We start from the raw sequence: 9,640 nt of genomic DNA on the forward strand, positions 1-9,640 counted from the left end.
ATACACATGTTTTACTTCATACATTTCATTGTGATAAACAATGGACCTGCTGACTCCAGTTTGCACTGTTCTACTTTCTTCAAATCCATCCAGGAGTTCTCGTCTAATGACACTTTTGAGGGACCGATTGGATAACTCAAGATTCCCTTCAGTACTGTCTTTATTTACTGCAGCCTTAGCAAGGGCGTCAACTTTATTATGTTCCTGCAGGCCAATGTGAGAAGGAATCCACAACATCTTTATATTTACCCTCTTGCTAAGTATGCTTATATATATCTATGTCTGGCTCCTGAGACAAGCACGTTATTACTTGATTTCAAACTGTTCATTGCTCGTAGTGAGGAAAGGGAGTCGGAAATAATTAAGCTGTCTACTTCAGTGTTGTCAATAATTTCGAGTGCTACCAGTATTGCTACCAACTCAGCTTGCATTGTGGATGTCCAGTTACTAATTCGTATATTCCTTTGAATTGTGCTGCCATCGGGCTGATGAGCAATAACAGCACTTTCTGCCCTCCCTGTAGCTGTGTTGAATGATCCGTCAGTGTAATGTTGTTTTCAGTTTGGATATTGTAAATGTGTTCTATGGTGCTTAATTTAGCAGCAAGCTGAGCATGAGGGTTTTTGTGTAGTTTCTTGGTGGGATCTGCAGGCGTCAGGATGTCAAAAGGAAATATCTGCCAGGGTGGAAGAAAGCGTTGTACTCTTTCATCTGTATATAAATCGTGCAGTCCCATCATTTTAATATGAGTGGCTGTTCTTTGATTCCATTTAGACTAGCTGGTTCTATTTCATATGTGTTCTAACAGTTCAACTGACACAATATTGTTATTTTTATCACGCAGAAGCTTTAGTCCCATCATAAGATTTATTTCAAATATTCTATCTCGAATGCTAAGTACATTTAATTCTTTCCGCATATTGGGAACTTTAGTAGTTATAGGACAGCCAAGAATAATTCTGAGTGCTTCATTTTGCATTTTTTCCAGTCTATCAATAGTTTTGCCTGGAAATCTTGTTTATAGTCCTCCCCAATATACCCACCTCCCACCAACCGCTACACACATTCCCTACATCCGCCCCCGTCACCCGCCCACAACACCTGCCTCAACACTCGACCACAACACCCGCCCCATCACCCATCTCCAACCCCGACCCCAACATCCGACTAAAACACCCGACCACAACTCACGCTTCCAAACACCCGCCCCCTAAAACCCAACCTCAACATCAGGCCCCAACAGTAGTGGGGATGGAGACTTAGTTTTTGTTTTTTGGTAAACTTGTCGCTTATCTTGAGGTTATCTTGAGATGATTTCGGGGCTTTAGTGTCCCCGCGGCCCGGTCCTCGACCAGGCCTCCACCCCCAGGAAGTAGCCCGTGACAGCTGACTAACTCCCAGGTACCTATTTACTGCTAGGTAACAGGGGCATTCAGGGTGAAAGAAACTTTGCCCATTTGTTTCTGCCTCGTGCGGGAATCGAACCCGCGCCACAGAATTACGAGTCCTGCGCGCTATCCACCAGGCTACGAGGCTTAGCCGCCACCTTTAAAAAAATTATCTGACCATGAAAACTTGCAGCTAAGCCGCCACTGTTTTTGGGTAAATAATTTTACCCAAAATTTTTTGGATAAAAAATAAGTCCCGTTTTTTCGTAAAACATATCAAGTCCATATGTAGTGAATATGTTCATTAGGAGTTTGCTATAAATATCTTACATAGAAAATATGCTTGCTATGCTGCTAATCCGACTCCTCCCTACCCCCGCGCCACCTGTCTCGCCTTAATCTCGCCACTGGCGCCGCCCGTTCTCTTATCTCTGCTCCTATCCCTACTCCTATCCCGCCCTCATTATCTGCCTTAAGATCATCGCCCGCTCTCACCCCTTCTCCAACTCCCCCAAACCTCCCCTCTCACACCCAACCCTTCCCAGTTTTGTTCGCCAAAAATTCAAATGTACACGTTTTTCTGTATCCGTTTAAGAGTAAATCTAAAGTCAGAAAAAGTTCATTTTCAGAGAATATGTTCATTAGGAGTTTGTAAAGTAACTATTAGTATCAGATGATAGTTCTTGGACCGAGCTCTCTATGTTTATTAGTGTAGTTTCGTTATTATCAGTTCAATTTGCCTGCCTTATTATCAGTCCAATTTGAGATTTAAAAGTCATGTTTCCACACGTAGTAAGAAAATAAAATAGTTAACTAGTTTTAGCTCTCAGCCTCCACCTTAGTCTACTCATGTAACTTCTCTACTATTAACCCAATTTTCCTAATGTTTAAAATCGGTGTATTTCGGACGTAGTAAATAAGATCATAGCAGTTACTGAACACCAGCTTCTGTCATCCTCCTTAATTTACTCATACAACTTTGTTAATTAATAACAGTTCAATTCTCCTGAGATTTAAAACCGATGTATTTCTGACGTAGTAAAACAAGATAAAGTAACTGACAAGCACTAGCTCCAGTCATCTTCTTTTTTTCACTCCTATAAATTCGCTATTAACAGTTCAATCCCCACAAAATTTAAAACAGGTGTATTTCAGACTAAGAAAATGGCAACAGTGTTCCAAGTTCTGCTCATGTCCCCCCGCTTTAGTTCGCTCTTGTAAGTTTGTTATTAACAGTTATTTCAGGCATTGTAAAATAGAACAATTCAGTTTAAGCTTCTCCTACTTAGTTCAATGTTCACCCAACTTAGTTATTTCAGGACTAAGTAACGCATCTCTCTCTATTGTTGTCTCTATCAAAGTAAACAAATTTCCCAGATTAAAGTACATACTGTTTCCAGAAACAAAACGCCTCTATCATATCTGTCACCTGTCCTATCATTATAGGTAAACATGACTCATGACCTTTCCTTTAATTCCCGTGTGTTCTTAATTGGATAAATACACGCGCAGGTAGGGATATCTGCCTGATAACAAGCTTATCATTGTAATAATTGCCAGCTCTCTACAATATAAGTAATAATCTCTCTTTTCTCTCTTTCGCTTAATTTCCAAATTATTTACTGTATTATTATTCACAATTCCCCCCCCCCCCATTCTACATCTATCTCTATATTGTTATGCTTTTAACTGTTACATGAAACTTCATCTCATGGAACAATGTTTATTGTAAAAGCAGCTATTACTGACATTCTTCTTACCATATTTTGCAGCCCGTCATGACTCAAGTGTAAATATATAATGCCTCCATCCTTTACGTGATCTAACGTGTTTCTCCGCTCATCTCTTTACGCTTTACTTACAAGTTTTCTCCATCCTTTACATGTTCTAACATGTTCTCCGAATGTTCTCTGCGTTCATTGCATTCTCTAACATGTTCTCTGTTTGTTTGTTTGTTTCTTACCCCAAATGTACAATCGTTTCTGCCATTCAGAAAGTAGTTCATTGTTATGTATTATCAACCTCATTATTGTTTCTCAAAAATATATTTATTTATTTATTTATTTATTTATTTTATAATTCATGACTACAGCAAAGACCTAACTCTGTATTACAAATATTTTATTTTTAGTTACAAATTATTTAGTCATTTACCGAGTTTGTATTTTCAAAAACAATGTAAAACAACAATGAAAAATAAAAATGACAATTTATTTGTTTTTTATCAACTTAATATTTCTTACTATTAATTTCTTAAACAAAAACCACACTTTATTCAGTAGCAAATTTACTAAGACAATCTTTTCTTAACGTTTCTTAAGGGGATATAATTTTCAAATATGCAAAAAATATGCAATAAATGAAAATTAGTTCAATTTCAATCAATTTTTTTTGACTAGTTGTATATGAAAAGGGCTTCATCCGGTACGAGTCTCAGCATCGTAGCATAAATAGATTTTTTTTTTTTATTTATGTGTCAACAGTTTTCCAAAATGTTAAAACATTAACATCAAACACAAATGTCAAATGAAATCATTTCTATGACTCAAGGCTATCACAACAGCATATACTAATAAAAGAAAAAATAGTTTTATAAAAAAAAATTGTTATAAAAAATAGATTTGTTTTTCATTTTTGTTTTCTTATTTAGTTTATCGGACGATTTACATGAAACTTATTCACATGACTGCACGTAAGCCTATCTGTAAGGGTGCTAATTTTGGAGGAAAATTTGGTTGATGCCAACTTCAGCTACAGATGGCAACACCTTAGACTTTATTTTTTAACTATTTCTTTTCAAGTAACATAAACTCTTTTACTGTTTCGACTCTTATTCAATTTACATGAAACTTACACCTTATATGTAAAGTTTATATCTCAGCAATCTGTAAGACGCGTTTAGTCCTAAGTTCATTTATTAATTTTATAAATAGTAATAAATGATATATTTGCTTAATATTGGGGGGAAACTTTGACTATTTGTATCAGTAAAACTGGACATATTTTTAGAAAATCCAGTCATACAGATCTTTAATTATATGCTAATGTGATAGAAGCGTGTCATAGAAATGATTTCATTTGAAACTTGTGGTTGTAGAGGCTTATTGAAAATGTGTAAAATTCGTTGAAAAAAACAACAACAAAAATTATCCCTTTTTGTTTAAGCTACGATACTGAAACGTGGAGCAGTTGTAGCTCTTTCCATATAAAACTAATCAAAAAGGTTTTGTTGACATTGAACAACTTATAATAAACTAAATTTTGTCTCCTTAACTATCTTTACACTTTTCACTTCTGAAAATAATTTAAAGTAACATTTTCCCATAATTTCCTTAACTAGTATTACTCTTCATGCAGTATTAAATTTACTAAGACTTTCATTCGTCACCATATGTTAACTAAGGATACACTCGAAAATAGTTTAAGGTATCATCTTTACATTATTTACAACAAACAGTACTCTTTCTTAAAGTATCTAAATTATTGTAGGTATCTTCTTCACAAAAGTTTCTTAACAAAAATATTCTTCCTACATCAAAGAAGACATTCTTAGATCGCTTTACACTACAAAGGATATTCTCCGAGTCATCAATGATATTCTCCATGCACTCCTTATGTAAGACGGATACTCGCTGAAGCATCTTCGTTTAACAACTGTACTTCTCTGAGATATCCTTACACAACAAAGGAAACTCTTCAAGATGTCATGGATGCTGTAAGAGTCATCAACGATAATCTCAAACGACCAGGATACTCTCAAGTATCAAGTAGGAACTTTGAGACTTTTGGAGGCAAGGAAGAGATGGAGGATCAGGCATGCAACTAGAGGCGCAAGACAGACAGAACCAACCCACCAAGGGAAGGAGCAGGAACACAGGGTAACTACAGAGGTCAGGTTTTTCAAGAGGGAGTCAGAGACGACAAGTGGTGGAGATAGAACCAGAACAATAGTGGGCAACAGAGGTGTTACAACTATACCCAGAACAACAGAGGATCACCAACAACGGTGGAGGGAAGAGAAACTTCAACGACAACAAGCAGAAAAACAGTGTGGGACAGAGGTATTTCCCCAACAACATCCGGACCAACGGAGGAATTTAAAAAACAACAGGAAAAACAACAACCACGTTTTAGGTTTCAACCTGGAACTAGGTCAAGGCAGAGGGTGGAACGATGGAGGGACGAGGTTAACCTGACCTACACAGAGGGAAACTAAAGGCTGCACCCGGATCCAACCGACCCTAACCTAACCTTAACATGAGACCAATCAACCCTAACCTAACCTTAACATGAGACCAATCAACCCTAACCTAACCTTACCAGGAGACTCAAAAACCCTATCCCAACCATAACAGGAGGCCAATAAAACCATCTACATAGCCCACAGGTATAGCAAGTGGTTAAGAGGGATCCACATGTACTCGAACAAACCTGCGAAGGGTTGGGTGACAGGGGAGGTTTGGGGGAGTTGGGGACGGGGTGAGAGGGGGGGGCGATGATCATATTACAGATAATGAGGGCGGGGAGGAGTATGGATGGGAGCGGAGATAAGAGAGCGGGGCGGCGCCAGTATTAAGGTGAGACAGGTGGCGCTGGGGTAGGGAGGGAGTCGGGTTAACAGCATAACGTTGCTGTTGTTTAACAGAAATACCAGGGCCAGCAGCACCTGTCCCCAACTCCAAGCCCCCATTCCCCAAGGTCCAAACACCAGGACCCCAACACCAGGTCCCCAACACCTGGTGACAGGTGACAGACAAGAGGCTCTGAAATACAAGCCAGTGTCCTTAACTTGTATACCATGCAAGGTGATGGAGAAGATCGTGAGAAAAACCCAGTAACACATCTAGAGAGAAGAGACTTCGTGACAACCCATCAACATGGGTTCAGGGAGGGTAAATCTTGCCTCACATTGCTTAATAGACTTCTACGATCAGGTGACAAAGAGTAAGCAAGAAAGAGAAGGATGGGCGAACTGCATTTTTCTGGACTGTCGGAAAGCCTTTGACACAGTTCCCCATAGGAGGCTGGTGCATAAGTTGGAGAAACGGGCAAGCGTAACTGGTAGGGTGTTCCACTGGATAAGGGAGTACCTAAGCAATAGGAAGCAGAGAGTTACAATGAGGGGTGAGACCTCAGATTAGCGTGAAGTCACCAGTGGAGTCCCACAGGGCTCTGTACTTGGACCTTTCTGTTTCTGATATACGTAAATGACCACCCAGAGGGTATAGACTCATTCCTCTCAATGTTTGCTGATGAATGCCAAAATAATGAGAAGGATTAAGGCAGGAGGACAGCTTGAGGCTTCAAGAATACCTGGACAAACTGAAGGAATGGCCAAACAAATGGTTGTTAGAGTTTAACCCAAGTAAATGTATTGTAATGAACATAAGAGTAGGGAGCAGGAGGCCAGATACATGGTATCATTTGGGAGATAAAATTCTTCACGAATCAGAGAGAGGAAGACCTTGGGATTGATATCACGCCAGACCTGTCCCATTAAGCCCATACCAAGAGGATAACATCAGCAGCATATGCAAAGTTGGCCAACATAAGAACGGCATTTAGAAATTTGTGTAGTGAGTCATTCAGAACTTTGTATACCACATATATCAGACCAATCCTGGAATATGCAGCTCCCGCATGGAGTCCATATCTAGCCAAGCATAAGACTAAACTGGAGAAGGTTCAAAGGTTTGCCACCAGACTAGTACCCAAACTGAGGGGTATAAGCTACGAGGAAAAACTACGCGAATTATACCTCACGTCGTTGGAAGACAGAAGAGTTAGGGGGACATGATCACCACATACAAGATTCACCAAGGAATTGATAGGGGTAGATAAAGTCTGACGATTTAACACAATGGGCACACTCACTTGGGGACACAAGTGGAAATTGATGCCCAAATGAGCCATAGAGACATTATATTATTTTTTAGTGTCAGATTAGTTGACAAATGGAATGCTATAGGAATTGATGTAGTGGAGACAGACTTCATTTACTGTTTCAAGTGTAGATATGATAGAGCCCAATAGGCTGAGGAACCTGTACATCAGTTGAGTGACAATTGAGAGGTGGGGACCAAAGAGCCAGAGCTGAACCACTACAAGCATAACTAGGTAAGTACGACTAGGTGAGTTCCAGGATCCCAACACCAGGCGCCCTACACCCGCCCCCAACACCAGGCCTCCAACACCAGAGGGTGTTGGAGGGAAGGAGAGAGTGCAGTCAGCGGCAGCCAGGCATCTGGATATCTAGGCATGGTGCATATAGTATAGGACACATAAGATCCTTTCAGCCAAGGGAAGCAAGGGAAGAGAACTATCAGGAGAAAGAACCAAGTCATTACGACTATATAGCACTTGGATGGGATAAGGATTTGGGGTGGGACAGGGGAAAGGAATGGTGCCCAGCCACTTGGACGGTCGGGGATTGATCGCCGACCTGTATGAAGCGAGTATGTCGCCTCTACCGTCTAATTTCCTAACCAGCCCAAGTGGTTAGGAAATTAAGACGTTTCCAAGAGGAACATGCCAAATAAGCGACAGAAATATTTGTCTCAACAATAATGAACGTGTCTGCCAGCACACAGTCAGTTCAGGTCGATGCCTATGAACCGGGGGGTCCGCCCCAGGACAGTGACAACACACCGCCTGCTCCAGAGGCGAGGGACAATACCTCCCTCTACTTCATTTAAGCAGATAATCTGCTTGAAGAAGTCAAAGCAAAGTCCACAGGAGCTTGCTCCACATCTCCTGATAATTACCTTACCTTACAGCCCCAAGGCTACCCGCCAGCAAGCAGCAACAAATTCGGCAGCAAGCAGCAACAAATTCGCCAGCCTTCTGAGGAAAGACAATAATGACGCTTGAACCACTAGAATATGGCACAATCTCTTATTTTTACGAAAGTATGCTTATCTTACCACCAAGGACAAACGTCATTAAAAATCTCTGTGATTACGGCTATCAGTGAATATCCCAGAGAAGACAATCTAGTCCGCCTTCCCACTCGTGCCAAGAACACCAGCCACAGAACGGCAAACAATAGCTACTCTGAGAACGAAAAATGAGAGCACAGATCGCTAGGAAAATAGAAGAAGGCAATACAGCAGGTAAAATCATAATCATAATCAGTGAGGACACAGATGCTCCTGGAAACACCACCACAGCAAGTGTTCTGTGCGACAAACACCTAAAATAAGCCCCTGGCAGAAGCAATAATCCCCAGGAATTACAGATCCCTTAACAGTTCAAAAATTGGAGGTGTACAAAGCAGGAATGTCTTTTCAACTTGGTTCAGCGTGATCGTCATATGCCTACCAACACAACAAGTCAATGTTTAGCCCAGCTCTTGGAGATGCCACAAAGAATCTTCTAGTCGAACTAACAGATTTTCTAACATGTATCTTGCTGGTGGGTCTTTGAGACTATCAGGCCGTCTTTTTTGGAGCAGCCTTCTGTGTTCTAAAGATGAAAGATGGGGTAATCAGGCCCATTGCCATAAACAACACCTTCCAATAATGGCGATGGTTGCCTGTATTTCCCTATTTCTTCATCTATGTGTCATTACTTCACCTCATTTACATATGTTTTTAAGACAAATTTGTACCTTGTACATTCATGAATATGACCGAAAGGGTAAGATTAATAATTCTAGCACGAATCTTCTCAATACTTCTTACGTTTTTCTTCACTGTCGAGGGTAATTGAAAAATTAACTCTCCAAAATTCATTCTATATATCTGGTCTGGCGCCTGAACGCGTTTCATAATGCTTATTACATTTTCAAAGACTTACTTTACACATAAAATACATCATACCTATACTCGTTTTGGGTGAGGTTATATGGTCATCAGCCAGATACCCACACCCACATACAGACTGGCTAAGCGACTCAACCGCTTGCTGACTCCTTATATACCATGTACTTTCAGCCTGAAGTGTCGAAAGGAATTTGTTGACTTACTGTGGGGAGCACAGTCGTGGGGATAAGAGCCTCATTAGATGTAGAGTCACTCTTTACCAACATACCTATAGATGAAACAATCGGGATGATAGTGGACAGAGTGAATAGTGATCCGGCTTGTACTCCTCTTGACATACCAGAAAACATACTAAGGAAGCTACTCCAAGCCTGCACTAAAGAAGCACCCTTCTTGAGACCAGATGGGCACATGTACAAGCAAGTAGGTGGGGTCGCCATGGGTGTCCCCTAGGTGTCCTGTTTGCAAACTTCTACATGGGTACCATCA

General features: G+C 40.5%; 1 protein-coding gene across 4 annotated transcripts in view; it reads right to left on the reverse strand.

The window, feature by feature from the left end:
• LOC123765234 (UDP-glycosyltransferase UGT5) overlaps positions 1 to 8,304 on the reverse strand; it is a 193,929-nt gene extending 185,625 nt beyond the window's left edge. The window contains exon 1 of one of the 4 annotated variants that reach the window (XM_069335557.1): positions 8,158 to 8,304. The gene's annotated coding sequence lies outside the window, so the exon portion shown is untranslated. Of the gene's footprint in view, positions 1 to 8,152 lie in introns of all 4 variants that reach the window. The other 3 variants (XM_069335558.1, XM_069335555.1, XM_069335556.1) reach the window with 3 other exon arrangements.
• Between the last annotated feature and the right edge of the window lie 1,336 nt (positions 8,305 to 9,640).

The sequence above is a fragment of the Procambarus clarkii genome, chromosome 33 (genome assembly GCF_040958095.1).
Source record: "Procambarus clarkii isolate CNS0578487 chromosome 33, FALCON_Pclarkii_2.0, whole genome shotgun sequence".
NCBI lineage: Eukaryota > Metazoa > Arthropoda > Malacostraca > Decapoda > Cambaridae > Procambarus > Procambarus clarkii.